At 42.8% G+C, this 17,534-nt stretch overlaps 1 protein-coding gene and 1 pseudogene across 1 annotated transcript in view; both read left to right on the forward strand.

Annotated features, from left to right (window-relative positions):
* LOC126158330 (probable inactive tRNA-specific adenosine deaminase-like protein 3) overlaps positions 1-17,534 on the forward strand; it is a 526,880-nt gene that overhangs the window by 366,345 nt on the left and 143,001 nt on the right. The gene's annotated exons all lie outside the window — the stretch shown is intronic.
* Positions 8,720-8,837, forward strand: LOC126164171 (5S ribosomal RNA; annotated as a pseudogene).

Raw genomic sequence — 17,534 nt, forward strand, 5'->3', positions numbered from 1 at the left:
TAACCCTTTTCTGGGCTACGAATGTCCTTTGTTAATGTAAAATCTCAGAATGTGGTACCTCTAGTACTATTATAGTAAAGATAGTTCCAGCTTATGGGTAAGATACTGAATTTGAAACTCTCAAGAAAGCTTTCCAGTTACCCGCTTCTAGAAATTTCCTGCACATAGTGGCCGCGCGGTTGCAGGCGCCATGTCACGGATTGCGCTGCCCCTCCCGCCTTATGTTCGAGTCCTGCCTTGGGCATGGGTGTGCTTATAGTTGTTAGCATATTACTCTTGACATAAGTTAGTTAAAGTTAGTGTGAGAGTCTAAGGAAACATGACCTCAGTAGTTTGGTCCGTTAGGAATTCACACACATTGAACATTTTTTCTAGAAGTTTATTCGTTTGTATTTATGTTTACTTTTCTTTCAAAAGATTATACTGCCGGTACAACAGTGGTGGAATTTTGTTATCCTTGAATACACTCATTACAAATTTTATTTAAAAGCCATGCCAGAGTCGAGGCTAGGACCTTGAGCGACGAAGCGACTCTTAACCAAATGCATTTGACGATAGTTCGATAATCTTGTCCGATAATCTGTCGGTTTTACAGCAGTTCTATCTCAAAAGCTGTACACAATATTTTGTTGCAGGTACGTGGAATCTGTCGCTTGTAAGCTGTTTGCTGATGTTACCCACTACTCTACTAGTTTAACATTTACAGTACGTTTCAGATTTTCCACTATGACAGTTACTTCATCTGGAAATACAGTTTTTAATCATCTGTAATGGTATTGGAAGATCACAGACATGCAGTATATTTACATCATGATCTTGATAGAAACTTTCAAGAATTGCAGAGGAGGACAAAGGTATCGATCTGAGGCAGCGAACAGCTGCCCGGAAGAGACTAAATCGCAAATTACCAAGTCCAGCGTATTGTGGGATGAAGGCAGCATGGAAATACGAAAACGTACGTGTCATTGTCTGTGTTGTGTAATAAATTGATTTGTTGTGTACGTAGTTGCTAATGTTATTGGGTAGGAATGAACCTGACTATCGTGATGGATGGGAACAAGAAATTCCACTAAAGAGTTGTAGATGGTGTAAGATGTACACTGCCATAGCCAATTATGATGTTAACATCTGTAAGTCTGTTGTCTGTTTTTAGAAGTTGAAATACACAGTCGATCAACCACAGTGAAATGGCGTTGTATCTGAGTTTTGCGTGCGGACAATTCGAAAAGGAAATTGCAGGGAACATTTTAAACTTGTGAAAAGGACAGAATTCCAATCATTGTAATCATGTAGACGCCCTCAGGAAAGAAAGACATTGGAAGACCGAAGAAGAGGTAGTATTAAATTTGAAATGAGAACAGTCATATTTCCTAAACCTTGAAGTGAGGAAGAAGAAGAAGAAAATTACAGGGACGCTGACAGGTTGTGTCGCGCTAAGTACAGACGTACGCGACGCCCGACTCACACCATGGTTCCAAGATTGTTCCAATCGGTTGAGGGAAATACGACTCGTGGTACCGTAGTACAGGACTAAGAAGGGCGCCGAACTGTATAGACTACCGACTTGGAAGAAGCGGAGTGTGCTCGCGTGGATGAAGAGCCTTCAGTCAACTCTCAAGGATTTACTCATGAAGTTACAGACAGTGCGTTGTGTAAAGGAATACGGGAACAGCAGCTCAGTTCCTACCTTCACGTTCAGTGCCAGCTGTAAATGCTCCTGACTTCAGACCCCGCGTACAATGAGGCATTGGGTGCTGAAGCGCAGCATGGGCGATCCTCACTTTCTTGAGAATGCGCTTTTCCTAGATGAAATCTGCTTCACCCGACACGGAATACTGATTACTCGCAACTGTCATGTACAGTTCACTGATAATCCTTACGCTAGACTAACATACCTGAAGGGCACTTGGGGGAAGAGGGGGGAGAGTCAAATATAGGTTAAGAGACTGTCTCTGCTTCTTCTACATTTACCTGCATTAAGTGTTTGCAGTATTTATGCGAGACATAACGTCGTCGTCCCCCACCCCCACCCTCTAACGTTGTTGGAAGGTACCCACCTTTGATTTTTCTGTTCATGTGTAGTTCGAAAATGCTGTAGCCCGGTGTCATTGCCCATGGAAATGACAGCCGAGTCTTAATAGTTAATAACAGGGGAAAGTTTCACGAGCATAACGAGGGAGAAGTTATGAGACAGGCAGGCAGCAACAGAGCGCAACAGGCTTACAGTCCATAAAATGTTAGATGCCTGAAGTCATGTAGAAGGTATCTTTTCGACCGGAGGTGCCATAGAGACACCAGACGCTCTTAAGAAATAACACTGTAAGCCGTAAATATCATTCAGAGCGAGATTAAGAGAGCGAAAAGGAAGAGTGTCTGTGGAAGGGGCACATATGTCATGAAGAGCCTATAGCATGTCCAGGTCATCAATTTACAACAGACGCCTCCCTACCTCTACTCAGTTCCCGAAAAACAATGCATAATTAGATCCAGTGAGATACTTCAACATTACGCCAAATTAGGGACTGAGCAGACACGAGTAGAGGATAGATAGGGCAGCAGGTCCTAGAGGAAATGGAGAGATAGCAATGTTGGCCGAAACAGCCGAAGTTAGTAGCCGAGCAGGGCTGAGTAGAGTTATCTGCAGTTGTTCGGACCAGTAGATGGATCTGTAGCGGGGTAGCGAAGGACTCTGGCGTGTCGTGTCGTGGGTGCAGACGTAGTAGGTACAGACAGGTTCCTTTAATAGACAGGACGGCACTAGTTGATCACCATCTCTATGTATACGCTTGGTCTTTCGTGGATACAACTCATTTAGAGTCAGTGTTTGCTGAATAAAGTCAGAAATTGTAAAACGGTTTTCGTCGTTCACTACAAATTCCATTTCTGACCTTTCGTGATAACAGAGTTTTAACAGCCTAGTCAGATTCCCTCTCATTAGGCCAACCAACCGACTATTTCCGTTTCTCCCCAAACACTGTCGCCCAGTCCCAAGCAAAACTCACGTTTGAGATGCGACGCAACGTCCCAGGGCTCATTTTAGTCATGAAGACCTGTGTCAGACGTTCCACGAATTTGGTAAGGAAGATGACATCGTGTTTCTGTTTCATAGGCAGCTCTTTCACTTGCTATGACACCAAGTAGTTTCTTCTTGTCAAACCATGTGAAAAGTTTTGTTTGCCAGACACCTTTCAACACTGACGAGACTCACCTGCCAAGAATTCTCCTTGCCTCTGACACTGGTCGACCAATACAAGGTTGTTAGAATGTGTATGACCAAACTTTGTGCAATAAAATCGTGCTTCCGTTAGCAGCTGAGTATGCCACTTTAAATACCTTTCATTAACGAAGCACGCTGTGCCATCTATGCAGATAAATAAAGTTGGTTTTACAAATATATTTATCTGTGTTCATATCGTCGTCTTCGAACTAATGGTGAATTTCTTATCTTATAACTTCCGCTTATAATTTCAGATTCTATGTGTTGAATCCTGCGTAGTCGCCGAATATGAGGTGTCTAGAAAAATCTGCTTTGTCGGATCGCTAGACACCACTCAAACAAATCGTATTAATGAATTTTATTTGTAAAACGAAATGATTACAATACTTAACTTGGTATTTACATAGATGTGTCGCAATCAAAGCGCGACAGACAAAACAAGCAATGTTCTTCAGAATATACACTAGTGGCAATTAAAATTGCTACACCACGAAGATGACGTGCTACAGACGCGAAATTTAACCGACGGGACGAAGATGCAGTGATATGCAAATGATTAGCTTTTCAGAGCATTCATACAAGGTTGGCGACGGCGGCGACACCTATAACGTGCTGATATGAAGGAAATTTCCAACCAATTTCTCATATACAAACGGCAGTTGACCGGCGTTGCCTGGTGAAACGTTGTTGTGATGCCTCGTGTAAGGAGGAGAAATGCGTACCATCGCGTTTCCGACTTTGATAAAGGTCGGATTGTAGCCTATCGCGATTGCGGTTTATCGTATCGTGACATTGCTGCTCGCGTTAGTCGAGATCCAATGACTGTTAACAGAATATGGAATCGGTGGGTTCAGGAGGGTAATACGGAACGCCGTACTGGATCCCAACGGCCTCCTATCACTAGCAGTCGAGATGACAGGCATCTTATCGGTATGGCTGTAACGCATCGTGCGGCCACGTCTCGATCCCTGAGTCAACAGATGGGGACGTTTCCAAGACAACAACCATCTGCATGAACAGGTCTACGACTTTTGCAGCAGCATGAAATATCAGCTCGGAGACCATGGCTGCGGCTACCCTTGACGCTGCATCGCAGACAGGAGTGCCTGCGATGGTGTACTCAATGACGAACCTGGGTGCACGAATGGCAAAACGTCATTTTTTCGGATGAATCCAGGTTCTGTTTACTGCATAATATTGGTCGCATCCTTGTTTGGCGACATCGCGGTGTACGCACATTGGAAGCGTGTATTCGTCATCGCCATACTGGCGTATCACCCGGCGTGATGGTATGGGGTCACACTTTGGTTACACGTCTCGGTCACCTCTTGTTCGCATTGACGGCACTTTGAACAGTGGACGTTACATTTCAGATGTGTTACGACCCGTGGCTCTACCTTCCATTCGATCCCTGCGAAACCCTACATTTCAGCATAACAATGCACGACCGTATGTTGCAGGTCCTATACAGGCCTTTCTGGATACAGAAAATGTTCGACTGCTGCCCTAGCCAGCAAATTCTCCAGATCTCTCACCAATTGAAAACATCTGATCAATGGTGGCCGAACAACTGGCTCGTCACAATACGCCAGTCACTACTCTTGATGAACTGTGGTATCGTGTTGAAGCTGCGTGGGCAGCTGTACCTGTACACGCCATCCAAGCTCTGTTTGACTCAGTGGCCAGGCGTATCAAGGCCGTTATTACGGCCAGGGTGGTTGTCCTGGGGTACTGATTTCTCAGGATCTATGCACCCAAATTGCGTGAAAATGTAATCACATGTCAGTTCCAGTACAATATATTTGTGCAGTGAATACGCCTTTATCATCTGCATTTCTTCTTGGTGTAGGAATTTTAATGGCCAGTAGTGTACAATTCGAAATAGCTGGTTTTGAAATGCCTAATCTCAATGCTGCTGTAGAAGTGGTCCGCGGTCTGTCGGGCGCGGCGCTTATGTTCTCCTCGCATAGAGGCCGCTTGTAACGCCGGAAATGCATATCCTCCTATTTCCATCTATTGCATTATATTTTCTTTTCCTTTATTTTGTTACCTGAAGATGTGACGTTTCTGTGTCTTTATATATTGTAATTGTTTTATTATTTGTATATATATGCATTTATGTCGATGTATATTTGGTTTGTTTTGTGAATATTATTTGTATTTATACGCTGGGTCTGGCCTAGGGTTCAAATGGTTCAAATGGCTCTGAGCACTATGGGACTCAACTGCTGCGGTCATAAGTCCCCTAGAACTTAGAACTACTTAAACCTAACTAACCTAAGGACATCACGCACATCCATGCCCGAGGCAGAATTCGAACCTGCGACCGTAGCGGTCGTGCGGTTCCAGACTGTAGCGCCTTTAACCACTCGGCCACTCCGGCCGGCCTGGCCTAGGGAAAACTATGCTATCGTACGAATACATCGATAGGTCGTGTGGAGAACCAAAGTGTTTAGGATCTTTGGTAGCGTTAACTCTTGTCGCGTGGAGCGCGGGCAAAGGGGGAGTCTGGTTGGAGTAGTGCAGTGGAGCAGGTGTGTTGTGTGACGCTCCCGCGAGTTGCCGTGCTTTCGGGGTTGGGCAGCATGTAATTGCGCTCGACTTGCTATGATACTTTCTGACATGGTGTCGCGGTCGGGAAGCATTAGCTGGCGCGCATCAAGAGCCCGTTTCGCCTGGTGACCGTGTCGAGAAGAAGGCGCGCCAACATTCAGCTTCTACAACAGCGACGGCCGACAATGAGTGACTGTTTCCACCTCCTCGATCAACGGCTTCAAACCTTCAATCAACCAACAAGGAAGACTGGAAGCACGTAAAGTTTTAGAACTGTATGGCAGACCTCAGCATTTCAAACTGTTCCATTTTCGTAACTATAATTACAACAACTTTGCATGAACATGTGTTGCTCATTGTCCCAATTGCATTACCAAGCAGAGTCCCTTCCTTTTCCGGAATGAACCCGAGTGTCGTTGAAATTCAAACGCCAGCATTAAAGTAATATCATCCCATTTCACTGCTTTAATTTCAAAGTTCAGTTAAAGTATTCATAGCTGGCTACAATATTTGGATTACACAAACAGAAATTATGAGTGCGAGTTTTGTTACTATATTTTAGCTTACCTGTGACTACAGCTCAGCTTGGTACGTACTAAATTTTACTATTGTTAATTGTTCAGAATCATTAAATTCAAGTTCAAGGTTAAATCTCTTATTTCTAAATTGCCTAGATTCAAGTAGCTTTTGAAATTATTGTTGAGGTAGCCAAAGACTAACCTTATTTTATTGAATTTCGTCACTAAATTAACTTTCAATTTTCCGGTTTTAGTAATTCTTTTGCTAAATTAAGTCAGAGTGTAGCGAAATTTATTACTTCTGGCAAACTTTCAGTTTTCACACTACACGTGTCTGCCTTCAGTTGCCACGCTTCTAGTGCTAATTATATGTGCAATAACCTTCCTTTTTCAGTTACTATAGTAATTGTCCATAGGACTCGCGACCGTAATTTTCCCCAAATCTCAAATATCTAATTACCGCTAGTTAATTGTTTGCGTAACGGCCGCACATTTACTTTCTTTATTAACTTTACCCCTTTTCAAAATTAATTTCCACCAGTTTCATTTGTATTTTTCCTTTCATTTAGATGTAACCCTTTCCTCCCTCTTTACCGACAGATTAACTTCGGTGACGATTGCTTTTCCCAAATTTCCATTAGGTACACGCGGTTTAATTTTTCACTGTCATTAAGGTCGATAAGTGAGGGGGAGGTTACACGCTGTTGCCGCGTTGTCGTCCAGGAGAGGGGTCCGTTAGCGTGCAACTGGCTATTCATAAAAATGGTTCAAATGGCTCTGAGCACTATGGGACTTAACTTCTAAGGTCATCAGTCCCCTAGAACTTAGAACTACTTAAACCTAACTAACCTAAGGACATCACACACATCCATGCCCGAGGCAGGATTCGAACCTGCGACCGTAGCGGTCACGCGGTTCCAGACTGAAGCGCCTTTAACCGCTTGGCCACCCCGGCCGGCATGCAACTGGCTGACGTCGTCTCACAGCTCTCTCTGCACTTACGTTATCGATTGGCGTGCTGGCGCTTGACTTTACGCTGTAGCACTATGGTTCCCTATTATTTATTTTTCCGCATCATCCATGACAGTCAGTGCTATAATCAAGGAAACAACGTCTATATGAAATAAAAAGAAGGAACAAAAAGAAAATGGAACGGGAACACAATCCTGCAGCACGCCCTTACTAAGTCTGAAGAATTAGATCTGAAACTTCTCTAATTATTTTTAAATCAAATCATTTCGTGTTGACACTAGGACGTAACCTTCTGGTTCACGGTTTATTGTTTCGAAAGTGACTACTGATGAGCATCTGCAATATTCCAAGTGATGTCTTCTCCACAGACAAATGTTTTTGTTGAAGATACCCTCTAACCTCTCACGCAGTCGTGCAAGTGGGACTTTGAATACGAGCACAACACTGACAAATATGACGCAGCTCGTACACGTCCTCTGCAACTCTATATTCCTGTTTGCAGCTGGTCGTCTTTGTATTTCATACGCAGAGTGATTTCAGAGTCTTACATAACATGAAATCATTACGCACGTGATGGATTCACGATAAATAGGTGACTGGTGACCAACAGATGATCTAGCAGGCATGTAAGCCGTCTTCTAGAGCCGTCTTCTCCTGCCACGAGAGCCTTAAAACGGGCAGGGAGCGGGAACGTGTAGAGTATGCGGCTTTGCGGGTCATAAATAAAACATCGGGCTGTGCTTGGCAGGCATATTTGTTTCAGATTTCCATGCGCGGCGGGAGCGGCACGCGCAGAGATTACGAGCGGACAGCAGGTGCGGCTGCCGCCGCAGAGCCCGCGGTCGGCATTATTGAATCCGGCACAGCGGGGGTGGGTTTGCGGTGGGGGTGGGGTCGGGGGTGAGGTCTGCGTGCCTGACTTATGAGCACCTCCGGCGGGCTGACCAGACACCTTCTGTCGCGGCCTCCTCACGCTCTTCATGCTTCCGGTATCACCTCTCCATTCAGACTATCTCATGGCGCTGCTAAACTCCTGACGTACATTTACGACTGCAGAACACCGTGAAGAGCATGGCAGAGAGTATTTCCCATTGTAGAAATTTTAGGCTTCCTCTTTGTTCCATTCACGTATAGAGCATGGGCAGAGTAATTCTTTAAAGCCTATGAGCTCGCTGTAATTATTGTAGTCCTGTTTTCGTAGTCCTTGCGTGAGCGATTAGTTCTTGAAACTTTGTAAGCAGGCTGTCACGGGATAGTTGTTTATCTTCAGACATCTGCCAGCTCAGGTTTTCCAGCATTCCTGTCGCGTACTCTCATGGATGAAACATACCTGTGACGACCTGTGTTGCCTTTCTCTGTAAATGTTCTTTATTCCCTCACCTTCCTCATCCCCTCCCCCGCAAAATCTCTGTAGCTCCGTTTCGTATGGGTCCTATACACTAGAGCTACAGTCTGGGATGCCAACGGCCTTGCCACAGTGGTAACACCAGTTCCCTTTAGATCACCGAAGTTAAGCACTGTCGGGCTGGGCTAGAACTTGTATGGGTGACCATCCGGTCTGCCAAGCGCTGTTGGCAAGCGGGGTGCACTCAGCGCTTGTGAGGCAAACTGAGGAGCTACTTTATTCAGATGTAGCAGCTTCGGTCACGTAAACTGACATACGGCTGGGAGAGCGTTGAGCTGACCACATGCCCCTCCATATCCGCATCCAGTGGCGCCTGTGGGCTGAGGATGACACGGCGGCCGATCGGTTCCGTTGGGCCTTCCAAGGCCTGTTCAGACGGAGTTTAGTTTAGTACAATTTGGGATGTATCTCACGAGTGTTTTGTAAGAAATCTCCCAGTACCCTATCAATGAATCGAAGTCTGCTTTACCTACGATCAAGCCATTGAATATCTCTACAAGTTTTTATATCCAGGTATTTGGATGAGATGACTTTTCCATTTGTGTGTATCTTTTTCGATTTTACGAGCGCTCAATGGTGCCCTTATCAACGCCCTGTTCCATTTGTGTTTGAGTGATATTGTAGGACAGGATCCCACATTTCTGTTTTCTGTGAAATGTACAGTTTTAAATATTCAACATTTACAGAAAGTTGCCAGTCGTCTCCCTGCTTTGAAATCTTATCAAGACCTGAATGAATATTTATGCAGCTATTTTCGGATATTACTTAATTATGGATAACTGCATCATCTGCATAAAGCCTGAGTTAACCATTGATATTGTCTACAAGGTCACTAGCTTACAAGTCGAACAATAAGGGTCGCAGTACATTTCCCAGGAGCACGCCTCGAGTTACTCCTACTTCTGTTGATTCTCCATCCAAGATAACATGCTGCCTTCTCCCTATTGATAAATCCTCAGACCAATCACAAATGCTGTTTTATATACTGTGTAATCGTCCATTTGTTAATAAACGTTTGTGTGGTGCAATTTTCGGAAGTCAGGAAATACTGCATCTGTCTAATTGCTTCGATCTATAGGTTTCAGGATGTCATGTGAGGAAAAGCGCGAGTTGCGTTTTTCATGACACACGTTTTCGGAATCGATGCTTATTGAGATAAAGGCGGTTGTTCTGATCAATATAACGCATTGTGTTTAAACTAAGACTTCTGCAACAGATGGACATCAGTGAGAGTAGATGGTACTTACATGAATAGTTTAAAATCAAACCGTTTGCTGGAGTTCTTCTGTGAAAGACCCTGCACATGTTGAAGACCGTACGGATACGTGAGTTGTCCTTGGAATGTCCTCCCAGTATCACGTGCTAACTGACGCGTCGTGTGCTGAATGTACTTTAATGCGTGCTTTATAATCAGGTGGACGCGCAATAGTTGACCATCTTGATCCACTATTTTTGATGCTACGGATCGCACATCAGCAACGCCGCATTGAACGCTGCAGAGATCAGATGAATGGGCTGTCCCCTGTCTGGAAGCACGTTTCGAAACACCCTTTAAACATAATGCCCATAACCACTTGAATGACCATACATTAAAAATCATATCTACCTGCTCATGAAATGAATATTCTGCTATGGTTAACTGGAACTCTTGGTAGGTAGACTAATTCAGTGCTACTACACAACTCACACACTCAAGCCTCAAATTTACTTAAGCATCAAATATAAACGTGTCACCGTAATAACATAACGCCATTGCGGATACATTTAATGCTTCAACAAAGTGACTAGTTCGATTTATCACCAGCGTATGCAACAGAATGAACTATGATTTTTGATGACAAACTAAGTTTGTTGAATTTCACCTTCAGTGCATTGATCTTAAATTTACATTGTATCTCAAAAACTAAGGATTTTGGGACATTATTTACACTGACTTTATTTCTTGTTTTGGAGTGAGGGGTATGCCCTCCAAGTATGTAATGGTATTTGCGAGAAATCTTGTGGATTGCGTGACAGTTCAATAAGTTTATTATCCACATATGGGTACTCATCAGTGACAATTTGACATCTTATTTTATGTCCACCAGTATCATCTCAGTCGTTCTGATGTTCTCCTATTTCAAATTGTTTTCTGTCTCAGCAATGTATGTATATGAATAAAAACATCCATTGTGAACATTTTCGTAGTTTATTTTTCAACTCGTGAATAATTTTGTTGGATACTTGCTACATTTATTTATGGAAATATGTACAAGGACATGCTGAAAAATACTGTCTCCGAAGTTTCTACGTGAAAGCTTTCTAAGCTTTTTAAATAAAAGTAACGTTAATACCATTTTTCACCTGTATTGTGCATGTCTACACACTTGCAGCCCTTTGCCACTAGATGGCTCCGGACTGTAGCGTGTAACATAGCGGTGTGTAACATAATTGCCGGCCGAAGTGGCCATGCGGTTCTAGGCGCTGCAGTCTGGAACCGCGAGACCGCTACGGTCGCAGGTTCGAATCCTGCCTCGAGCATGGATGTGTGTGATGTCCTTAGGTTAGTTAGGTTTAACTAGTTCTAGGGGACTAATGACCTCAGACGTTGAGTCCCATAGTGCTCAGAGCCATTTGAACCATTTTGTAACATAATTATGTCGGTCTGCGAGAAACTGTTCGTCTCCACATATCGAGCATCCTATCATTTAGCATGACAATGCCGTCTCCAAAACTTAAAGAACACCTTCGAGGACTTCACTTTGACAATATTTAGTCTGTGCAAGCAGAGGTGAGGCTGTGGCTCCGTCTACAGGGTCAAACATTCTACAGTGACCACATCAACAAAGTGGTCTCTCGTTCTGAGATATGTGTTCCTCGCTAGGATGTGTCGGGAAATAAATGTGTAGACGTGAAGAATAAGGATGTGGGATGTTAATAACTATAATGGTCGCCTAGTCGTAGATATTGCTATAATCTCACTATTTCACTCCCATTTACGGAGCTTGTTAGCACTTGATGTTAGGTTGGCGCCATTAAAATTCATTGTGGTATTCGCTGTTGCTTGCTGGATTGCTGCTGTGTCTCGATGCTAATGCTGGCTCTAAATCTGGTTGTCTAGGGGTAAAAAGATGAGGTCCCGTGTTTTTGATGTGCTTGTGATGATAAATAATGAGCAAAGCCAACAAATATTTAAACTTCAAATATTTATTACTCTGGTGGCCATCTTAATTCCACTGTCCACCAAAGACAATGACACAACACAAAGTAGCACTTCTTTTACATGTTCTTTTCAACGTTTATCCACCTCGTACAATAACAGACATACACTTTACGAAAGTGACATTCAGACTCTGCTCCCGACCCTTCTTGCTGCTTGTATTTATAACCTTGTCAAAGAACTACTAAAAAGAGATATAGTTTATAAGCCACATGTACAACTGTTATCGTAATTTGTGCAGAAAAGTTATTAATTTATATCGAGTGACATAATTTAACAGGCTATTAAAATGACAGACAGATTTGTTGACTTGACAAAATAATTTTTTGTTACAAAGAGGCCGTTTTTTAGAAGTTTGTCAATAGACTTCTCTAATTTGCATAAATAAGTAAATAACATGAATTATTAAGAATTTACATAGGTTTTCGTCTAAAATAGGAGTGTTTACGTGAATACTGAGTGAAAACGGTCCTACTGAAGAAATAGGTTTCACTGGGTGATTTTTATTTAAGGAGATCGAAAATACGTAAGTTGGCCACTATTTTTCGTACTTCATATTAATTATTTAAAATGAACGTAGTGTTTTTACATGATGACATTTGCTGTATCAGTGATCAAGTGATATTAACTTTTGTGTGGGTCACTTATTCAGTATAATTTAATGGGTTGACTGTTTATAGACATGTTATGCAATCATTGTTAACATACACAATAACTTTTCTATAATCATAAATACTCGTTAAACTGGTTGAATTTGGAGGGTATCGCATACTTCGGTTAAGTAAAGCCTTTAATAGGTTCAGTTACAAACCTTCAATCGTTTTTCAAATGAAAATGTAGGATGCTCTTCTTTTGAGCACGCCCTCGTAATTTGCGATGATTACGTTAAAAAGTGACTCCAATAATCCTATTACTATTATAACTAATCACGTATCTTAAAAGTGTCTGACTCATTTATATACAAAATGAAAGTTTTATGATGTCTCGCGCTTTTAAACATGAGGTGAATGCCATGATAGACCAAGCCCTATTTTCTACCAATTCTTAGTCTACACTGAGTTTGGAAGATATCGACGGGATCTTTGAATCCGGGGTTTTGCGATATTGCACTTGGCTTGAAGAGCGTGGACGCAGTGTAGAAGACGGGTAAGGCTGAATGCAATGCATGCAATCCGCAATTTTATACTGCACCATGTAGCTCGCGTTTCATAACCTTTGCAGCGACCGCTGTTCAGTAGAGCTCAATGTTATGCCACCCACAACCCTCAAAGCGAACGAAAGTTGGTCTTCAAAAACGAAATAACAAACAAAACGTTGTATTTCATTTCGAGTGTCCACACCAACGACAAAGCGAAAGGGAATAACATGAGCGTGAAGCGTGAAAATTCGCAGTAGATTCCGATTTGATATTCTGTTGATGTCGCCGGCACGGAGAGCGCGGCGGAAGCAAATAAAACAGCGACGGCCAATTTGTAAGGGAATGAGAGTGAACAATGAAAGCGCCATCAATCAATCAGGCCGGCTCAGATCCATATTTCAGGCGCGCCGCGGCGAAAGAGCGGAGCCGTCAGTCTTGTCCCGCTCTTACGAAAGGGGGCGAGGCGGTGCGTATCTGTTGCTAGCCAACCAAGGAAAGCGTCGGACAGCTAAGAGAACGGACAAATTGTTCAAAAATGGTTCAGATGGCTCTGAGCACTATGGGACTTAACTCCTGAGGTCACCAGTCCCCTAGAACTTAGAACTATTTAAACCTAAGTAACCTAAGGACATCACATACTTCCAAGCCCGACAAATTTTTATTATTTCGACAGGCTGTATTGGAATGAGTCTTATAATGTTACAATTTTTCGACCTAATGACATTTTAAATGTCTGCAGATTTCTTCGACAGTTTCGTTGTTGCTAATATAAAAATTCTCATCCTTTATTTCTGTATTTGTTAACGTATCTCCGATCCCACGAAAATCGACAGCATATGGCGAACTTTAACAAGTGAAATCTATACATGCGCGATGAGAAGCGCAAGGCAGACTGACTGAAACTTTCATAGTGAAACACGTATGTTTGGGAACTTCGCAGCCGCTTGTAATTCCCAAAATGAAGTATCTCTCACTACAAGTTTTTATATGAATCTCTCATTCTTCAGTTCATTATTTATTTGCTTGTTTGGTCATCATTACACTGTTTTATTGTATTAGATTTACATTAAATATTTTTTCTTTGGCGCTGTGTAATTTATTGCCGGCCGTGGTGGCGAAGCGGTTAAAGGCGCTACAGTCTGGAACCGCGCGGCCGCTACGGTCGCAGGTTCGAATCCTGCCTCGGGCATGGATGTGTGTGATGTCCTTAGGTTAGTTATGTTTAAGTAGTTCTAAGTTCTAGGGGACTGATGACCTTAGAAGTTAAGTCCCATAGTGCTCAGAGCCATTTTTGTAATTTATTTTTTGCTTTCATCAAGCCGACAGATTTATCTATGTTGTAACAAAACAGTGATCTGAGTCCATGTCACGTCTTCTTTGTCCTCTTACGTCTAGGTTAAGTGAGCTCTGTTCTCTAATAAAGATCGACATACTGTATCCACCTGCTACGTCATACCTACTATATTTAGGATTTACTTTGACGAAAACGAAACAGGAGGTTAATTAAGGTGTCAGATTAATACCAGAATATATACACATAAATACTCTACTCTGTGCTGATGACCAAATAATTATTCAGAAAATAAAATGAACTCCAGTTTGTGATACACTGCCTATGTATGGAAGGATCCAATCCCTCATTTTGTTTAGTAAACTGTACTATTGTTTGAAGTGAATATAGAAGTCAGAATAGAGAAAGGGCGATTATAATGATGAGACCAGTGATGAAAATCGGTGAAGCCTGTGTTGTAGGCCTGTCTGCAACATGATGATGCGTGACCGTGGTAAGATGATTAATCAGTTTTGTGTCAGAATTAACCTTGCAGTGAAAAACGCTTACGAATCGGATCAGATTTTGTTAATATATAATTAAGTGAAGATAAATTCGTTTACTGGAATGTGCTATGACTATTTCAGGCGTTACAATGGCCGCCAATCCATTGCACCACCGTATTAAGACGACAAACAACGAGTATTTGCTGAAAAATATTAAGAGTTACAAAATGCAGACAAGGAGTAAATTATATAATACAAATCAGTAGGATAAAAATTCATATTACTCCAGCTCAGATTTCAAAATTAGCATCGTGAGACACAACCTCTTACTTCATCCGTTCACTAAGACGCCTATGACAGAAGAGAGAACAGTGCAAGACAATATTGAGACATTAACATTTTTCATATAAGAAAATAATATCGTAAATAAGTCACAGTACTTCTCTGAGATCGGCGAGGTGTGATAATACTATGGAATTACAAGGGCTACCATCTAAAAATTTCGTTAAGAAACTAAGATAATAGCCTTCAATGGGGAATTTGTGTCCCTTTCAAAATAGTTCGGACGAGAAGAAGAGACCAGTTGACAAACATCTTGAGGCACTAAGGAATCGTCAATTTGATAATCGAGGGAAGTGTGTCACTTGACGGAGACGGGAGGGGGGGGGGTGTATGTGGAGACTATAGCCCGACTAGTGAGAAAGATCAAATACAGGATGACCCAAAAGCCCGTTAACATTTGAAAATTCAGTACTTCAGGGAGTAATGTAGCTATAGAGGCGAAAATAGACACACAAGCTTGAAATTAAGGATTTATGAAAACTGAAAAAAGTGCACAAGATGACCAATAGATGGCGCTTTATATATAGAGAGACAACGATTGGCATAACAACTTAGTTTTAGCTAAGACAATGTCCTTTATAGCAAATGCTGAATATGTAGGCCGTCATTCATCAACAATACCTGTAGTCGGAAGACAATGTTGTGAACAGCATTGTACAGCGTATCAGTAGGTATGATGAGAAACTGCTGTCGGATGTAATGTGGTCGGATGATCGCGGTAGACTTGCGACTTCAGGTAACCCGACAACTAGTAATCTCAGGGATTGAGGTCTAGGGACCTGGGAGACTAAAAATGATGGCAGAGGCGGCTCAGCACGCAATCCTCGCAAAATGATTTCCGCGAGAGATTCTTCACATGTGTAGCAGTATGGGGTGGAGCACCATCCTGCGTAAAAAATGGTTCAAATGGCTCTGAGCACTATGGGACTTAACTTCTGAGGTCATCAGTCCCCTAGAACTTAGAACTACTTAAACCTAACTAACCTAAGGACATCACACACATCCATGCCCAAAGACAGGATTCGAACCCGCGACCGTAGCGGTCGTGCGGTTCCAGACTGTAGCGCCTAGAACCGCTCGGCCACCACGGCCGGCCTGCGTAAAAGTCGTACCTTCCAGCGCGTATTTATCAGCCAGGCTGGGGATGATGCAATCCTGTAACGTATCGGCCTATCTCGCACCAGTCTCGCTGACGGTTTGAAATGCAGCGCTGCTCCTTTCCTCGAAGATTGCGCCAACTGTTGGCCGGTTTTTGCAGTCGGTTTTGGTTTTAATAAAATCCCGTGTCATTTCAGACACCTGTGTCAAGTTTTACCTCTCTACCTACATTATTCCGTAAATTAGTGAATTTTCAGATATTTACTGACTTCCGCGACACCCTGTCCATATAGGTTGCTGTAGACACGTTCAGATTAAAATCTTTGCACAGAATCGACTACTACAGACAGCTGCATCAAACCAGTCTTCGGAATGAATTTATTATGCGCAAGAACGTATTTATTGTTAAAGAATACAAATACTTTATGCCAACGAAGTGGTAATATGCCTGTCGTTAGTGACAGCGTAGGAGTCAGACGTCAGCTTCTCGATGACATAAAAGTTTTCTGAATGTTGTACTGCGTCAAAGCGTAACAGTTTTACTGGAGAAACTAGCGTTTCGGCCACGATTACTGTGGTATTCTTCTGGGTCTACTGATGTGCTTTAGCTGTGGACAGTGGCTCATATCTTGTCATTGTCACTCACCGAGCATAACGTTAAGTGGTAATTTCGAAAGGTCTTAGTTGTGAGGTGGAAGGAGCGGGAACTTTATAATAATAGGCTGCTACGGTGAACGGAGTGGGGACGTTCCGTTGTCTATTGCTTCTTGCATTGTTTACTATAATTGGTGCTTGTGGGCGAATGGGGCGTAGGCTCCTGTTTCATCCTGCTGAGCGCAGGCGGCAATTACTCGCAGATAGGGCCCACGTCATGCGTTGTTGGTGCGGCTTATTGACTCTGAGGGCTGACAGCCACAATGGGGCAAGCTTGTATCCATCGTCTCTGTTCATTTTGTAAAGATGTTTTTATTATTCGTCACACACGGTTTCCTTGTCGCAATCTTGTCGGTGTTCGGTCACTGCAGACTTGCTGTGCTGCCCCAGACGAATGTAACACTCGCGTTTTTGTCTGTGCATTGCTATGAGTTTACCGGTCTCACTTCCAACAGGAGGAAGACAGGACCCCCCGCCTCATTCGCCAAACATACAAACCATGCAAGGAGAAAGAGACAACACGTAATTTGTACCAGTAATTCCGCCTACCGTCGCAACCTATTATAATAAAGTTCCCACTCCTTCCACTTCTAATGACCAGTCACAACTACGACCTTTCGAAATTATGACGTACGTTATGCTCAGTGAATGGGAATGACAAA

The sequence above is a fragment of the Schistocerca cancellata genome, chromosome 2 (genome assembly GCF_023864275.1).
Source record: "Schistocerca cancellata isolate TAMUIC-IGC-003103 chromosome 2, iqSchCanc2.1, whole genome shotgun sequence".
In the NCBI taxonomy this organism is placed as follows: Eukaryota; Metazoa; Arthropoda; class Insecta; order Orthoptera; family Acrididae; genus Schistocerca; species Schistocerca cancellata.